Here is a 19,536-nt window from a genome sequence, read left to right on the forward strand (position 1 = left end):
AGCAGATAGAGGGTGACAGACGACACTGCTTTTCAGATGGAAGTCAGAGGAGACCTCTCTAAGGAGGTGACATTAAGCAGAGTTGAAGGAAATGAGAGGGAGTGGAGCACATAAATCCCGGGAAGTGCGTTGTAGCCAAGTGCAGAAAAGGGAGTGCTGTTGGCGGGCTAGAGGGTTCTCACACTTTAAGGAGTACACAGCCACCTGTCCTGTTCACGGCTGATGCGGACTCAGGAGGTTTGGGGTGAGCCTGACGTTACGCACTTCTAACACGCTCCCAGGGGATGCTCATGCTGCTGGTGCCCACTTTGCATAGTGAAATATTAGAGGAATCAAAAGGAGGCCAGTGATGTTTTAAAATGCACTCTTCAGTTTTACTAAAATGTTCTCTTTTCACCAAACACAATGATGTTGACATCCTTTCAATCAGGACTGACAAATCTACCTCATTCTTTTACATTTGTTCATTTCTGATCTAAGAATTTAGAAGCCCTAAAAGTCACTTAACCACTTATGTGGCCTCAGGCGAGTTAACTTCCCTTAGCCTCAGATGGAGGATAAGAACTGCACTTACCTAACGGGGCTGTCGTGAGCAATAAGCCGCATGGTCCTTGACACGTCCACAGTATCCGCTCGATAGACGTTCCCTATTGTTGCTCATTTTTTCCCTTTCAGTGTAAACCTGTGTCACACCTGTATGGTTACTTTTCCTGAGTGAGCACCTGGCTTGGTAAGGACCAGCGGGAGTGATCTGTTGGGGACAGCTTGCCCTTTAATCCTTTCTCTCTGCTAAAATAGGCTATTGCAACGATAATGGACCTTGAACTGTTGAAATCAGCAAAGTCAAAGAAAAGAAGATTTACAGAATACTTTCTAAAAACATTGTTCCCTTGTGCCCTGTAATAAATTGTTTTCTTAAGAAAAAATGGATTTTTTTCCCTTACCTAAAACTGGTATTTTAAAATGTTGGGTCAAAATCACATTATTTTATCATTTTCTTGGGCTTCTGTAAATTTAAAAAAAATTCTTATCATGGCTAAGCTTTTTGGTAATTCTTTGAACATGCCTAACATTCTGAAGTGAACTTTACAAAGACACCTAAGAACCCTGACAGGGCTCAGCCAGTGCCATTGAATTGTGGATTTTAGTGACAAAGATGTCTTTTGACCTCCCTGATGCTGTTGGTCCTTATAAAATGGGAGCGATGGCAATTAATGTTGGATTGAAGTTCTTTTATCTGGGGGTCTCAGTGGTAACCTCAGTGTCTGGAATATATCAACACGAACCAAGGATATATCTGAGCAGACAAAATCAGCACTAGAACATCCAAGCTGCTTGCAGTTGATTCATCAGGTAGAACCTCTTATTGGGCACTTTTCAATGTTCATGTGACACATTTCTCACATGGTTACACAACTGCTTTTCCACTTCGCAACAGCTTAGAAGCATCAGAGTAGAGGGTTTCTGGTAGACAATGGCCAGACAGGTAATACCCACTGAGAAGGAAGAATACAAACTATAAAAAAACAGATGCAAGGATTTCAGGAAGCAGCCCGGTGTATCCACAAAGGCGACACTGTGCTATAAGAAGACACTTAGGAAGAAGTTAAATGGCATTTGCCATACTGCCTTTGAGATCAATTTAGGTTTTCATCCAGATTGGAAAGTTTCTACTACGGGGTAGGGTGAGCTTCAGTTTTTTCAAGAGGTGAGTGGTGGAACCTGTGGTTGATTTCCTAAGCCACAGGCCTGAGTCCTGCTCTTCCACCCCTTTCCCCCTTGACAATATGTTAACATTATGCAAATCCTAGAAAAACAGCTCCTGCAGACATGCACAAACCAACAACCAGATTGTGGGCACTAAATCGCTCTTCTATTGAGATTCTGGACCTGCCACTGTCCCAGCAAGTCTGGGCAAATGAAACGTTGTTGGGAAGAGAAGGAAGCCTAACCTTTCTAAGTTAGCAAGGTAGGAGAATCTCTAATTTAGAGGAAGCAAACCTGGGCATCTGGTCTTTTAAAAAAACCTCCCTAGGTGACTAATGTGTGGTCAGTATTGAGAACCACCGAGAAACAGACGTCTGCACACATTAGTTGAGAATAAATGTGATTAGGATGCTTGACTGTTCATATCTTCCTTCTCGGCTTCATGAAGTTATTTTCAGATTGCATAAGAAGAAACCAGAAACACACTGCATCTATGTGTCATCCTCTTGCCACCATTTCCTCCACTAAGATGATTGCTAACCTCTCTGAATGGGCACTTGATTTCCAGGTGAGCCCTCATCTTACAAAGTAGCCTTTGGCCCAGGGCACTGGGCGATCAACTTAGTCTCATCCTGAGCTTCTGGGCGGAGATCCATCCTTTACCACTTGTGTTCATCAAGTAATCTTTATTTCTTTTTGAGTCAGAGTCTTGCTCTGTCACCCAGGCTGGAGTGCAGTGGTGCGATCTCGGCTCACTGCAAGCTCTGCCTCCCGGGTTCACGCCATTCTCCTGCCCCAGCCTCCCGAGTAGCTGGGACTACAGGCGCCCGCCACCATGCCTGGCTAATTTTTTATATTTTTAGTAGAGACGGGGTTTCATTCTCAATTTTTATTGAGACCGTGTTAGCCAGGATGGTCTCAATCTGCTGACCTCGTGATCTGCCCGCCTTGGCCTCCCAAAGGGCTGGGATTACAGGGGTGAGCCACTGCACCTGGCAAGGTTCTCTTCATTTCAAATGAGGAGTATGGGGTGGGATAGGATAGAAGGAGTTGGGAGTCACACCATGATTTAAGCCCTGCCTCAACCTACCAAACAGGGAATCTTTAACAAATTCAGACTCAGTTTCCCTATCTCCAGAATTAGCATCAGGGCAGGTCAAGAGTTTATTGGATGCCTGGATTTAATCAAACAGAGCTTTACTATTTCTTCTTCACGATCACTGAATTTGAGTACTTAGAATTAATTAAAGCCTCCCAATTGTCTTGAACACTCTTCTCTATTGTCTTTGGCCATAAAATTCTACCTATATTTTCTCTGAATTTTAAGTCTCCCTGCCTAGATTGTTGCAGACATATCCTATGGCAGGGACATTTTTCCCCAGGGATCTTGCTTTTAGCTGCATGAAGCTTCAGGATGGTGCAGGGGGACAGAAACCTCTTTTACACTGAGTCTTGTTTCTGCACCAGTTCTGTGCCAGGAGGGAAAAAACGCTAGCTACACATGTGCTGTGGCCAGGCCTTCTTTTGTAGGATTCCCTCTGGCCTTCCTCTCTTCTACAGTCCCATCACCCAAACGCTCTCTGTCATCTGCCTCTTCTCAGGTTTAGTGATTTCCCTACTAGTGTTTAGCTTCTGCCATACTGCAGGATATTTTCTTTAATAGGCCTTATTTTTGAGAGCAGTTTTAGGTTCATAGCAAAATTGAATGGAAAGTATAGAAGTTTCCCATATACCTCCTACCCCTACACAGGCACAGCCTCTACTACTACTTACCACCCCACCGGAGTGATTCATTTGTTACAATCAATTAACCTACACTGATGCATCATTATCACCCAAAGTCCATAGTTAACACTGAGATCCACTCTTGGTGCTGTACATTCTATGGATTGGGACAAATGTGTAATGACATCTATCCTCCATCATAGCACCATACAGAATAGTGTCATGGCCATAAAAAAATTCCCTGTGCTTCACCTATTCAGCCCTCCCTACCTTCAACCACTGATTATTTTACTGTCTCCAGAGTTTTCCCTTTTCCAGTATGTCATATAGTTGGAATCATGGTATGCAGCCTTTTCAAGTAGGCTTTTTTTTTTGTTTTTTGTTTTTTGTTTTTTTTTTCACTTAGTAATGTACATTTAAGTTTTCTCTATGTATTTTTTTTTTTTTTTTTTGAGGCGGAGTCTTGCTCTGTTAGCCAGGCTGGAGTGCCCTGGCGCAACCTCAGTGGTGCAGGTTTTTGTGTGGACATCAGTTTGCAGACTCACTTGGGTAGATACCAAGAAACAATCCACGATTGGTGGATCATACGGTAACTGTGTTTAGTTTTGTAAGAAATGGCCACACTGTCTTCCCAAGCAGGTGTACCATTTTGCATTCCCGCCAGCGATTAATCAGCTTTTGTTGCTCTACTTCCTCTTCATAATTTCGTGTTCTCAGTGTTTTGGATTTTGGTCATTCTAATAGGTATGTCATTGTTTTAATTTGCAATTCTCTAATGACATATGATGTTGGACATCTTTTCATATTTATTTGCCATCTGTATACCTTCTTCTTTGGTGAGGTATTTGTTCACGTCTTTTGCTCTTTTTTTTTTTTTGAGACAAAGTCTCACTCAGGTTGGAGTGCAGTGGTATGATCTTGGCTCACTGCAACCTCCGCCTCCTGGGTTCAAGCCATTCTCCTGCCTCAGCCCCCCAAGTAGCTGGGATTACAGGCGCCCTCTACCACGCCCAGCTAATTTTTGTGTTTTTAGTAGAGACAGGGTTTCACCATGTTGGCCAGGCTGGCCTCAAACCCCTGACCTCAAGTGATCCGCCTGCCTCGGCCTCCCAAAGTGCTGGGATAATAGGCATGAGCCACCATGCCTGGCCCCATTTTTAAATTGGGTTATTTTCTTACTGTTGAGTTTTAAGAGTTCCTTGTATGTTTAGAATAATAGTCCTTTTTTTCAGATGTGTCTTTTGCCATGTATATTCTCCCAGTGTGTTGCTAGTCTCATTCCCTTAACATTGTCTTTCACAGAGCAGAGGTTTTTAATTTTAATGGAGTCCTGCTTACCAGTTATCTCTTTAGTGGATCATACCTTTAGGGCTATATCTAAAAAGTCATCACCATGTCCAAGGTTATCTGGATTTTCTCCTATGTTATCTTCTAGAAGTTTATAGTTTTGTGTTTTACATTTAGGACTGTGATCTATTTTGAGTTAATTTCTATAGGTGTAAGATCTGTGTCTAGATTAAGTGTTTTTGCATGTGAATGTCTAGTTCTTCCAACACCATTTGTTAAAAACACTATCTTTTCTCCACTCTATTGCTTTTGCTCCTTTGTCAAAGATCAGTTGGTTATATTTATGTGGATTTCTGGGCTGTCTATTCTGTTCTATTGATCAATTTGTCCATTCTTTTACCAATACTACCTCGTCTTGATTACTGTAGCTTTATAGTAAGTCCTGAACTTGGGTAGTGTCAGTCTTCCAGCTTGGAGTTTTTTCCTTAAATATTGTATTGGCTATTCTAGGTCTTTTGCCTCTATCAACTTTAGAATTCGTTTGTCTATACCTACATCGTAGCATTTTTATTAAGTGTTTATGTCTGAAGAAAACATGCAACCTTCTATTGCCATATTCCTTTGTTAAGTCTCATTTCTCAACCCTATCTATGGGGTAGAATTCCTCTCTTTTTAAAAATCTCAATTTAATTTTTATCTACTTGCCTTGATTTGTGCAATGGTATAGAAACGCCTGAGTTTCTTCCTCTCCCTGAGAATTATTGGGAGCTTCCTCTGTTATTTTTCTGTTTCACTGGACATGCCTGATATCCTTTCCAGCATCTGGTTAATTTCTTGCGTCTGGGTATACATTCCCCCTCCCTCTTGGTTATCAGTTTCAAGCTCTCTTGATTCGATCAGTGGATTTAAAGGCAGATGGATTGATTTTGACTTCTCACTAAAGAAGAAACACAGCCTAACAGAATCAGCCTGCCATTTAGATAGAGCTCCTCCTACCTGGTAACACAAGGAATAGTCAACTGGAGCTTGATAGTGGATTAAAGACCCAAGGGGAGTCCTGTGATTCATTCTCAAATTTCACAAATCATCCTTCAGATGGTACATTTTAGTCCCCCATACCTCATGGTCCCACTTCATACATGGTTCATAGGCCAGATGCCTTTTCAATTAACATAGGAAACAAACATGAAAAAGAGCATTGAAATACCATTTTTTCTATTTTTATCCCTAAAATGTTATGTTTTCTACTCTGATTTTTTTTTGAGACGGAGTCTCGCTCCGTCGCCCAGGCTGGAATGCAGTGGTGCGATCTCGGCTCACTGCAAGCTCTGCCTCCTGGGTTCACACCATTCTCCTGCCTCAGCCTCCCAAGTAGCTGGGACTACAGGCGCCTGCCACCGTGCCTGGCTAATTTTTTGTATTTTTAGTAGAGACAGGGTTTCACTGTGGTCTTGATCTCCTGACCTCATGATCTGCCAGTATCAGCCTCCCAAAGTGCTAGGATTACAGGTGTGAGCCACCGCGCCCGGTCTCTACTCTGATTTTTAATGGCTAAGTGAATAAAAAAAGGGTTTTAAATATTTTTTAAACTGAACAATGGTCCATACAAAAGCTTCCTGACACGTGTGTAGAAAGTCATAATTTACAAAGGGGTGGCTTTTTATTTGCTCCCTGGCCATCAGGAGCAAGGCAGGCTGCTGCACTCAAAGGCGTTGAAAGTAATGTTGACTATAAGAAACTAAGTGGAAAAACACTTCCCATGGAAAATGGCCTTCTCTGTGTTTTTAAATTTTCTTTTCTTTTCCTGTTTGAGATGGAGTCTCCTTCTGTTGCCCGGCCTGGAGCGCAGTGGCGCAACCTCGGCTCACTGCAGCCTCTGCCTCCCAGGTTCAAACAATTCCTGCCTCACCTCTCAAGGAGCTGAGACTACAGGCACCCAGCACCACAACTGGCTAATTTTTGTATTTTTAGTAGAGAAGGGGTTTTTGCCATGTTGGCCAGGATGGTCTCAAACTTCTGACCTCAGGTGATCCACCCGCCTCAGCCTCCCAAAGTGCTGGGATTACAGGTGTGAGCCACCATGCCAGCTTTAAATTTTCTTTTGTCTTCTTTTTTTGAGCCAAGTTTTACTCTGTTGCCCAGGCTGAGTGCAGTGGCATGATCTTGGCTCACTGCAACCTCCACCTCCTGGGTTCAAGTCATTCTTGTGCTTCAGCCTCCTGAGTAGCTGAGACTACAGGCATGCACCACCACACCCGGCTGATTTTTGTATTTTTAGTAGAGATGGGGTTTTGCCATGTTGGCCAGGCTGGTCTCGATCTCCCGAACTCAGGTGATCTGCCTGCCTTGGCCTCCCAAAGTGTTGGGATTACAGGTGTGAGCCACTGCACCTGGCCTAAATTTTGTTTTCAAAGAACCTCTTCAGTCTGTTGCTTCCAGGATGACCTCTCTGACCACATGCTTCTCATGAGAAGAGAAGAAACTTCTCTTACACATTTCTAGACTTTCTCCAGACTGAGTAAGATCCTCAAGGTGGAAAATTGAGATGAGAGGATCCTTATAAAGTCCAAAGAAGTGATGGAACTTCTAGGGAGTTGTGGATGCCTGATGTTTAATAGGTAATGCCTTCTCACTTTCCAAATGCATTCTGATACGGGAATCTGTTAGGTTCAGTTAGCAGAAACACCCAGCACACTTCTCAAGGTATTAGACTAGAGAATGACCTGGGGTGATCCACAATAATTTCCTGTTTCTCAGAAGCAAAGAAGACAGAACTTTGGGGAATGCCAACATTGAAAGGGTGAGTGGAGAAGTCCACAAAAGAGCATGATGAGAAGTGGCTGAACTGCAGGAGGAATCCAGGACAGAGGGGTGGTACGGACTCCTCCATCAGAGGGGTGATATGGACTCCTCAACATCCTCCATATCACCCAGGGAGGGAGAGATCTATGTATGCAGCCATGAGATCATGGAAAAAAAGAAAAAGCATCTCACTGGTGACCAGGGTGAGAGCTGGTTTAATGGAGGGGCAGAAGTCAGATTTGGGTGGGGTGAAAAGTGAATGATGTCAGAGGCTGATCAACATTAACATTTTGTTGAGCATTATATGCAAGGCGCTAAAGCCACCAGCCTTGGTTTTGATCCTACACATACGGCAGCAATTTTCTATTTTATTTTGATAGCCCAGACACCTGATGCATTTACCTTACTAAACAATCATATTCAGCTGGGTGCGGTGGCTCACACCTATAATCCCAGCACTTTGGGAGGCCAAGGCGGGCAGATCACCAAGTCAGGAGATTGAGACCATCCTGGCTAACACAGTGAAACCCTATCTCTACTAAATATACAAAAAATTAGCCGGGCGAGGTGGCAGGCGCCTGTAGTCCCAGCTACTTGGGAGGCTGAGGCAGGAGAATGGCGTGAACCTGGGAGGCGGAGCTTGCAGTGAGCCGAGATCGCGCCACTGCACTCCAGCCCGGGCGACAGAGCAAGATGGAACTTGATCTGCACTACAGACAAATCAAACCTAATAGACATGTACAGAACATTTTTATCCAACAGCTGCAGAATACACATTTTTCTCCTCAGCACACAGAACTTTCTTGAGGATAGACCATATGTTAGGTCCCAAAACAAGTCTCAAATAATTTTTAAAAAGTAAAACTATATCAAGTATCTTTTCTGACCACAATGGAATAAAAATAGAAATCCATAACTAGAGGAACTTTGAAAACCACACAAATACATGGAAATTAAACATGCTCCTGAATGGTCACTGGTCACGAAATGAAAAAGGAAATTTTAAAATTTCCTGAAACAAATGAAAATGGAAACACCATACCCAAACCCGTGATATAGCAAAAGCAATATAAAGAGGAATATTTACAGCAATAAACACCTATATTAAAAATACAGAAAGACTTCAAATAACCTAACTAGAAAAGCAAGAGCAAACCAAAGGCAAAATTACTAGAAAAATTTATGACCAGAGCAGAAATTAAAACATTGAGACTAAAGAAAATTACAAAAGATCAATGAAAAAAGGTTTTTTTAAAAAAATAGGTAAATAAGGTTGCTGTTTGGACTCTTGTGAAGATGGCTTTAACTGCCGCATGGTTCCCGGCCAACCAGGACAGGTTTATTTGTATCTATCCTGCTTATTTAAGTAGTAAGACCATCGCAGAGGGAAGGCGAATCCCCGTAAGTGAGGCTGTTGAAAATCCTACAGCTACAGAGATTCAAGATGTGTGTTCAGAAGTTGGACTTAATGTATTTCTTGAGAAAAATAAAATGTACTCTAGAGAATGGAATCATGATGTCCAATACAGAGACAGAGTCCGGGTCCAGCTCAAACAGGAAGATGGCGGCCTCTCCCTTGTACAGTTCCTGTCATGTAAGTCAGTAATGTTGTATGCAGCAGAAATAACACCGAAACTAAAAAGGAGGACACAAAAAACAGGAGGTGGTGACCAAAGTCTTCAATAAGGAGTGGAAAGGAAAAAAAGGAAAGGAAAGAAAAAGAAGTAACCTAGTATCAGCATCGAGTTTGTGGTACTGCTGTCAGAAACATGAATGGAGGCTTTGAATTTGTATCGGAGGAAAACAGAAGATTTTTTTGTATCATTTAATGGAACTGTGAACCCTTGTGAAAGATGGGAACCTCTCATCTTTATCGTCGAAGTTGACAGTTAAATAAATTTACATCAGAAGTCTGCATCTCGCTTTTATGCAATGTAAAAGAAGTTTTTAGTCTTTCAATGCAGTTTTTTGGAAGAAAAAATATTTTTAAATGGATAATGGACTGTACAATAAGTTGCTTGAAATAAGTTACTTGTTTCAGATAAATTTCAATTCAATTAGAAGTAAACATTTTGTCTACCTTTTCAGTTAATGAATAAAATTTGAAACTGAAAAAAACAGTAGGTAAACAAAACTGGCAAACCTTTAGCTATACTAAGAAGAAAAGAGAGAAGGCCCAAATAAAATTATAGACAAAAGGAGACATTACAACTGTTACCACAGGAATTCAAAGGATCATCACAGACTATTATGAGCAACTATATGCCAATAAGTTGGAAAAAGTAGAAGAAATGGATAAAAGCTCTCAGCAAACTACATATAGAAAGAATATACCTCAACACAACAAGGACCATATTTGACAAACCCACAGCTAATATAATACCGAACAGGGAAAACTGAAAACCTTCCTTAAGATCTAGAACAAGGAAAGGATGCCCAGTTTCACCACTTTTATTCAACGTAGTTCTAGAAGTCTTAGCCAGAGCAATTAAATAAGAGAAAGAAAGAAAGGACATCCAAATGAGAAAGGCAGATATCAAATTATCGTTGTTTCAGATGACATGATATTATATTTAGAAAAACCTAAAGATTCCACCAAAAAACTATTAGAACTGTAAATTTAATAAAATTGCAAGATACAAAATTAACATACAAATCAGTAGCATTTCTATATGCCAACAGTGAACTATCTGTAAACGAAACCAAGAAAGCAATTCCATTTACCATAGCTACACATAAAATAAAAGAGCCAGACCCATAGATTGTACCTGTAATCCTAGCCACTCAGGAGGCTGAGGCAAAAGGATCACTTGAGCCCAGGAGTTCAAGGTTGCAGCTACTTGTAATCACTCCACTGCACTCCAGCTTGGGTGACAGAGTGAGATCCCCACCTCTAAAAAAAAAAAAAATAATAATGATAATAAAATAAAATATCTAGGAATAAACTTAATCAAAGAAGTGAAAGATCTCTACAGTGAACACTATAAAACATTGATGAAAGAAACTGAAGTGGACACCAAAATACGGAAAGATTCCATGTTCATGGATTGGAAGAAATAATATTGTTAAAGTGTCCATACTACCCAAAGCAATTTATGGACTCAATGCAATCCCTATCAAAATACCAATGACATTCTTAACATAAAGGAAAAAACAATCCTAACATTTATATGGAACTGTAGAAGACTCCAAGTAGTGAAAGGAATCCTGATAAAAAAAAAAAAAAGAACAAAGCTGGGGTATCATGTTACCTACATAATACAAAGCTGCACTAACTAAAATAGCAGAGTGCTGGCATAAAGACAGACACGTAGACCCATGGAACAGATTAGAGAACCCAGAAATAAACCTGCATATTTACAGCCAATTAATTTTTGACAAAGGTGCCAGGAACATACATTGGGGAAAGGACACGCTCTTCAATCAGTGGTGCTGGGGAAACTGGATGTCCATATGCAGAAGAATAAAACGAGACCCCATATTTCTCAATATATACAAAAATAAAATAAAAATGGATTAAAAAGTTAAATCTAAGACCTGAAGCTATGAAACTCCTAGGAGAAAACATTGGGGTAATTCTCCAGGACATTGGTCTGGGCAAAGATTTCATGAGTAAAACCTCATAAGCACAGGCAACCAAAGCAGAAATGGACAAATGAGGTCACATCAAGCTAAAAAGGTTCCACACAGCAAAGGAAACAACTAACAAAGTAAAGAGACAACCTACAGAATGGGAGAAAATATTTGCAAGTTGTTCAATTGAAAAGGGAACAATAACCAGAATATATAAGGAACTCAAAAAACTCAATCACAAAAAATAATATATATAAATGGGCAAAAGATATGAACAGACATTTCTCAAAAGACAACTTATAAATGGCCAATAGGTATATTTAAAAATGGTCAACATTACTAATCATCAGGGAGATGAAAATCAAAACCACAATGAGGTATCATCTCACCTCAGTTAAAATGGCTTTTAGCCAAAAGACAAAAAGTGTCAGATGCTGGTGAAGATGTGAAGAAAAAGGAATGCTCATACACTGTTGGTGAGAGTGTAAATTATTACAGCCATTGTGAAAAACAGTATGGAGGTCCCTCAAAAAACTAAAAGTGTAACTATTAAATGATTCAGCAATTCCACTGCTGAGTATGTAGCCAAAATAAAATAACTCGGTATGTCAAAGAGATATCTGTGCCCCATGTTTATTGCAGCACTATTCACAACAGCCAAGATGTGCAATCAACTTAAGTGGCTACAATAGATGAATAAAAAAAAGAGTACATATACAAAATGAAATATTACTCAGACATAAAAAGAATTAAATCCTGTCATTTGCAACAACGTGGATAGAATGGGAGGACATGAGGTTGAGTGAAATAAGCCAGGTACAGAAAGACAAATATTACATACTCTCACTCATGTGTGGGAGCTAAAAAAATTGATCTTGTGGAGGTAAAAAGTAGAATGATGGTCACAAGAGGCTGGGAAATGTAGTGGGGAGTGGGGAGATAAAGAAGGCTTTGTTAATGGGTACAAAATACAGTTATATAGAAGGAATAAGAGCTATGGTTTGGTATTACAATAGGGTGAATATAGTTAATAATAATATTGTATATTTCAAAATAACTAGAGGATTGGAATTGGAATGCTTCTAACAAAAAGAAAAGGTAAATATTTGAGGTGACAGATATCCCAATTACGCTGTCCGTTACACATCATATGCTTATGTTGAAATATCACATGTTCTCCCTAAATATGTACAACTATTATGTATCTATAAATTTTTTTTTTAACATAAAGAAATGGTCAGATTCAGGATATACTTTGAAGGGTTTTTGGCCCGAGACACTTCAAGGATAATGTCATTTGTTCAGATGGTGAAGATTGTGGGTGGAAGTTAGATATTCAGTTTGGGACACAGTAAAGTCTGTGATGCTATTAAACGCTCAAATTGAGATGTTGAACAGGCAGTTGTATGCATCAATATAGAGTTCAGGGATGAGTTTGAAGCTGGAGATATAAACTTAGCAGTTGTTAGGTTAATGATACTATTTAAAAGTCATAAAACTGGATGAGTTTATCAAAGGAATGAATGTAGATATTTCTTTATGCCTGAAAAAACTTCCTTTAACTAGTTTTGTAGTGCAAACCTGTTTACAGTGAATTCTTTCAGCTTCTGTTTGCTGAGAAAGTCTTCATTTGCTTTGATTTTGAAGAATATTTTTGCGGAAAAAGAAACCTAGGTTGACAGGTATGGGTTTTTTTGTTTGTTTGTTTTTTTCAGTTTTTAAAAAATATTTCCATTACATTATGGCTTACATAATTTCGAACATAAAGTCTGCTGTTATTCTTATCTTTGTTCCACTGAACATGATGTATCTTTTCTCCTCTGGCTACTTTAAAATTTTTCTGTTTATTACTAGTATTCATCAATTTGCATGTGACAATCTCTGACATGGGTTTATTTATTTCATTGGTGTTTGTTGGGTTTCTTGAACCTGTAGTCAAGTTTGGACCATTTGGGGCCATTACTTTTTGCATTTTTTTCCTGTCTCATTCTCTGTCCTCTCTGGGACTCCAATCACACATATGTCAAACATCCTACAGGTAACGGATGCTTTATTAATTTGTCTTTTTTTCCTGTGCTTCATTTTGAGTAATTTATATACTATGTTTTCAAGACTACTAATCTTTTCCTCTGCAGTGTGTAATCTACTGGTAATCTCATCCAATGTGTTTTTTAATTCAGTTTTTTTTTAACCTCTAGATATATTTTTAAACATGTATTTTATTTCTGTCATCATTATCACAATGGCGATGTTTTCCTCTGCCTTGAATATAAGGAACAGATTCATAAAGGCTCTTTTAATGTCTTTGACATCCATTATGTCTGTCATTTGGGGGCCTGTGATATTGAATTTTTTTCTTTTTTTTTTTTTTTTTTTTTTTTTTTGAGACTGAGTTCGCTCTTGTCGCCCAGGGCTGGAGGCGGTGGCCAGATCTCAGCCCACTGCAAGTCTGGGCCCCGGTTCACGCCATTCTCCCCTGCCTTCATTTCCCGAGTAGCTGCTGGGATCATTGCATTTACCTTGCCCGCTGTTTTTTGAGACGGAGTTCCTCAAGGCTGTCGCCTGGCTGAGGCAGTGGCCGATCTCAGCTCACTGTAAGCCCGCCTCCTGGTTCACGCTTTATTCTCCGGCCTCAGCCTCCCCGAAAGAAGCTGGGACTACAGGCGCCAAGCACCGCCCGGCTATTTTTTGTATTTTTAGTAGAGACGGGTTTCACCCATGTTAGCCTGATGGTCTCTGGATCTCCTGACCTTTGTGATCCTGGCCCCTATCTCGGCCTCCCAAAGTGCTGGGATTACAGGCTTGAGCCACCAGCCTGCCCCAAAGGTTTTGTATTTTTAGTAGACGGGTTTCACCGTTAGCCAGGATGGTCTCGACCTCCTGACCTCGGATCCGCCTGCCCCCGGGCCTCCCCAGTGCTGGGATTACAGGCTTGAGCCACCGCTACCCGGGCCGGGACATTGAATTTTTCTTTTCATTTTTGATTATAATGTCTGCTGCTTTGCATACCTGGGAATTTTTTATTTGGTACCAGACATTTTGAATTTGTTTCTGGGCACTAGACTTTGTTGTATTCTTTTGAATATATATATTTTTCTTTTCTAATCTGGGTTTCAAGCCTGTTAGGGTAGCTGGAATATTTGGCCCAGGGCTAACGTAACCCCACTGCTAAGACGATGCCCTTCTGAGGATTCTAAATGATGACCCATGTTTACAAGGTCTTTCCACTCTGGCTGGAGGGAGTACAAGCTATTCCACTCCTGCCTGCACTTCATTAATTGTTTTGTCTGCTCCTTTTAGGTGGTTCTTTTCCTGGTCTTTTTCTCATGTATATGCAGGTTGGTTCTCAGTAAAAACTTTAGGAGGACCCCTCTACAGATTTCCAGAGCTCTCCCTGTGCAGCTCTCTTTTCTCTAGTACCCTGTCCCACACATTCTAGCCGTCTTGACCTCTCTGAACTATGAGAACTATCTTCTCTAGTCTTCAAGATTATTGGGCTCTCTGTGGGTTTCTCCTCCATATGCTGTGGGCTGGAAACTACCTCTAGGCAATAAGCTTGTGCAATAATAGGGCGCATCTTATTCCTTTTCTGAGATTACAGTCTTGCACTACCTGTTGTCTAGTGTGTAAAGATATTGTTTCATTATTTTATCCAGTTTTCTAGTTGGCCTAAAGTGAGAGGACAAATCTTGCTCCTATTCACTTTGCTTTGTTCAGAAGTAGAAATTGTTTTTTAAAATCCTAGTTTTATCACCACCTAATACTTTTTAACTTGCTGTATTTTATGTGATTTATCTATCCAGTCTAAGTTGCAAATAACAGAAACTAATTCTCATCCAACCAGAAAAACAATTTTCTGGAAGAGTTTTTAGTAACTCACCAAATTGCCATGGAAGCAAGAGATCCAGTCTCAGAAAATGGAGGAAGAGAGGGAGGTTAAATTTTCATAACCTTATTAAAAAAAAAAAAAAAGCTCAGGCTACTAACAGTCCAATGAATACACTGTGTCTACCACTTTAGATCACATGATTCTGGTACTTTTGTCAGTAACCATGAGCTCTGGACAGTGGAAGCAGACAGAGGCATGGCAGCCACAGTGTCTCTGGAGATGAGATGTGGGTGCCTTGGCCACCTTCTTTCTCTGCTTCTTCAGAGACAAAAAGTCCAGATGGGTTACATTTGATTGACTGAGACTTGGTGACATGCTTATGCCCTGATGAAAGGAAGGCTGAGAAAATATCTCAGATTTTCAGTTTTTATAGTGGGAGGAAGTCTCTACCTCCCACTGATACTCATATGGTAGAGTTAGAGGAAGACACAGAAACAGGTTCCGATAATGAGGCACATGGCACATACATACACACATGACCTGTTCTTCCAGATAATGAGAGTGTAATAACAACATCATGAGATATTTGTGACTATTTTATGAAGGGTCATGGGTATGCACAAAAGGAGGATAGCGCTTTCCATTCTATTGTCTTGTGACCTCTGTGCAGCCTAATTGTACCTGTGTACCCAATTTCCTTTTCAGTGGCTTTCTTCCTCTAGCTAGGGAAACTATTATCTGCGAAGGTCAGAGAACACGACTGAGTCTTTCTTCGTGTCCCTGAGGATAGTCCAGAACTTTGTCGATGGGCTTCAAGTTGCTAACCCAGGAAATGGAGGATACATTTGTACTATGCTGAATCTGTCTGGCTTGTTTTTGGTAGAAAATACAAAGTCCAGAGAACAAGGATGGACTCCAGGAAGTTTGCTTTACTTTGCCGGACATTCTGAGGGACCCGCATCCTTCAGTATGGGGCTTAGAATAACTCCAGGGTAGTAATGCCTACAGGCGCTTTGCACATTGGTCCACGGACCTGGGAACAAACTTGTGAAATAGAGAGGCTCCCAGGGCACAGAGGTCACATCACCTCCCTCTGCTCTCTTCTAGGCTTCCCCACAATTCAGGAACATCAAAGAAATGCCCTTGACTGCCAGACTGGGGGACATCTCAGGCTGTTCTCTCACACCCTCTGTGACTATAAATGTAGGTCTGGTAGAAGAGCAGTCACTGGGGCCACCTCCTTAGGATGACAGCCCAAGTCCCTTCTCTCGTGACCAGCATCCTCTGTAGTGAGTTCTTAGCAGCTTCCCACTCAGGCCTGCTCTTGAGAGCAAAACAAAACACTTTATTTCACGTATGCGAATTCTTAGGCAGCAGAGATGTAACCTCCCCAGCCTGGGCCCACGTAAGATCATGGCTCCCCTCTCCTCTCCGTGTACAAGGCTTCCTTTGCTTAAAGCTCATAGATCCATCTTTTGAAACTGTGCTTTCATCTATGAGAGCAATTCTATTCTTAAAAATGTTTTATGGGCCGTGTGCAGTGGCTCATGCCTGTAACCCCAACACTTTGGAAGGCCGAGGTGGGCGGAACACAAGGTCAAGAGATCGAGACCATCCTGGCCAACATGGTGAAACCCTGTTGTCTCTACTAAAAATACAAAAATTAGCTGGGCATGGTGAAGTGTGCCTGTAGTCCCAGCTGCTCAGAAGGCTGAGGCTGGAGAATCGGTTGAACCCGCGAGGGGGAGGTTGCAGTGAGCCAAGATCACACCACTGCACTCCAGCCTGGCAACAGAGCGAGACGCTGTCTCAAAAAAAAAAAAAGAAAAAAAAAAGTTTTATCTTCTTGACAACTTAAATTATTAATCTCCAAAGTAGACAGTAGTTTGAAACAGTTTTCCTGGGAGCCTCTGCAGATCTTTGAAAGCAGCATCTGCAGAATCCTAAATGATTTCACTGTGGAGGGAAGACAAACCACCTGCATCTGTGTGTCTGCAGCACCCAGCTTCATTCCTCCAGTAGAAACTTGGAGATTTCTAGACCCTGGGTTCCTGTGTCTTGACCCAGATCCTGTTCTCAGCTATTCTTTGTTGTTTTTTTTTTTGTTTTTTTTTTTTGAGACAGAGTCTCGCTCTGTCACCCAGGCTGGAGTGCAGTGGCCGGATCTCAGCTCACTGCAAGCTCCGCCCCAGGTTCACGCCATTCTCCTGCCTCAGCCTCCCGAGTAGCTGGGACTACAGGCGCCCGCCACCTCGCCCGGCTAGTTTTTTGTATTTCTTAATAGAGACGGGGTTTCACCGTGTTAGCCAGGATGGTCTCGATCTCCTGACCTCGTGATCCGCTTGTCTCAGCCTCCCAAAGTGCTGGGATTACAGGCTTGAGCCACCGCGCCCAGCCTTATTCTTTGTTTTTCTTGCTCCTTCTGTCCCATAGCATGTCTGAGGTCTCTTGCTCTGCTTCCTAAGAAAGCCAGGCAGCCCTGGTTCCTAAGAAAACAAGTTCCTTCTGTCGTGTTGAATTGTTGAATTAAGCAGCAAGAGGGCCTGAAAGATAAAATCCTCTAGCTCAGCCTGCCTCTGCCCCTTCTCTTCCCAGAAGCGTTTCCTAAAACATTTAAGCCACATTGACACAGGTGGCCTCCGTTCTTGGTCCATTTAAACAACTTGTTTTATCATTTTTAATTTTTTTTCTGTTTTTCTTTTTGGCGACAGGGTCTCACTCTGTTGCCCAGGATGGAGTGCAGTGGCATGATCATACTTCACTGGAGCCTCTAACTCCCTGGCTCAAGCAATCCTCCCACCTTAGCCTCCTATGTAGCTGGGACTACAGGCGTGCACTACCAGGCCTGGCTAATTTTACAATTTTCTTTTGTGGAGACAGGGTCGCCCTATCTTGCTTAGGCTGTCTCAGTCCTGATAATTAAGTGATATGGGCCCTGGGTGTCAAGGCTCAGTGCACAGCTGTGACAAGCCTGGGCAGATGAACCTGGAGGCGGGAACGGGGGGGCGCAGGGAGGCTTTCCCTGGTGTTCGCACCCACAAGGTGCTGTCTAGAGTCTAGGAGGAGATGGGCAGGGGGGCGGTGGTCAGCCAGAGGCTTCAAACACTGGGACACTGCTCCACGTCTGTCCTGTAACTGTCCATTTATTCCTGACCAGTCATTCACTTGCCCTTTATGTGCTCAGCATTCTGCTAGGGCCGTGGGGATTGATCCAGGTTTGGCCCTAAAAAAAGCCAAAGCCGAAGCCAAAAAAAAAAAAAAAAAAAAAAAAGTCCTTGGGCACCCTCTCCACCCACCTCTAGATGTCTTTTGGTCCTCACAGGACCCATGGGGCTTCCCCAGGTTGCCTCTTCTGGGTCTCATACCTTGAAGGCATAGCTCCTAACCAAATAGGCAAAAACAGAGTCTCGAATAGGGGCTTAATGTCTGCCTCTGCCTCTAGTCTCCATGGGAGGTAACACAAACGGGGTCAGTGCAGATACCTTGATAGCTAAAGTAGGGAAATTTGGGGTGCAGGGGCTGTAAATTCTCTAAGTCCATTAAGTCACACATTTATGTTTATTGAACACAGGGATTTGTCTAATTAACTGAGTTTAGACAGCATCTTGCACAGTGGCCCGTGCCGACAAGCTCGGCTTCCACACCCACTGGAAAGTGACATTATATGAAAATGCCTTGGCTCCCATCCATGCTGTGGCTGCACCCTCACGCACACACACGCCCTACGTATGTGCACATATGTGGCTTTTGATGCATGGGTTAGCTTAAAATTTCAGTCCAAATTGGTCAAATCAAAAAATCAAAATAACAAATTTGTGTCATTCAGGCAACTGCTAGGAACTTACAAAATGAGAAATCACTGCAAGGACTATGACAGGAAGGTATAAAATGGAGCTGAAGGGGTTTAAGAGGAAATTTGAAAAACAAATAGCTGAAGATAAAGAGGTAAGTAACAAATTGTCTGGGAGTGGAGCTCCAGACAGTTCCTGTAATTCTCCCAGGTTATAAATTGAGCAACCCGGGCCCAGCACTGGCAGAGAATACCCCACAGCAGGCCTCCCAGGGAGCTGGGATGGCCTTTCCCTTCCGAAGCGCCTCTCACCTATAGCCACGGTAGACGGCTGCTGGGACCTGGAGTGGTGGACACTCCTCTGCATATGGGGTCATTCTGCCCCTCCCCCATCTCTTGTCATTTCCAGCTTTGCCAGGTGGGAGTTAGGGGAGAGAAAGGAAAAGAGGCCGGAAGTAGGAAGGAAGAAGCTACAGTAGGGCCCAGGATCTTCCAACAGCTCTCATTTTCTAAGAGTTTCCTGTCCTCAGTGGTTTTCAGCCCCGGCCTACCCATTAGAATCATCTGAGTGCTTTGGGAGGCTAAGGAGGAAGAATCATTTGAGGCCAAGAAGTCGAAACCAACATGGGCAACAAAGTGAGACCCCCATCTCCACAAAAATATACAAAAATTAGCTGGGCTTGGTGGAGCATGCCCATAGTCCCAGCTATTCAGGAGGTTGAGGTGGGAGGATCACTTGAGCTCGGGAGTTCCAGGCTGCAGTGAGCTGTGATCACACCACTGCACTCTGGCCTGGGCAACAAAGAGAGACCCTGTCTCAATA

At 42.1% G+C, this 19,536-nt stretch overlaps 1 pseudogene; it reads left to right on the plus strand.

Moving 5' to 3' along the window:
- The first annotated feature begins 8,132 nt into the window (after window positions 1-8,132).
- On the plus strand, window positions 8,133-10,109 carry LOC101010346 (annotated as a pseudogene).
- The last annotated feature ends 9,427 nt before the right edge of the window (window positions 10,110-19,536 follow it).

Source organism: Papio anubis, chromosome 19 (assembly GCF_008728515.1).
Source record: "Papio anubis isolate 15944 chromosome 19, Panubis1.0, whole genome shotgun sequence".
NCBI classification, from domain to species: Eukaryota; Metazoa; Chordata; class Mammalia; order Primates; family Cercopithecidae; genus Papio; species Papio anubis.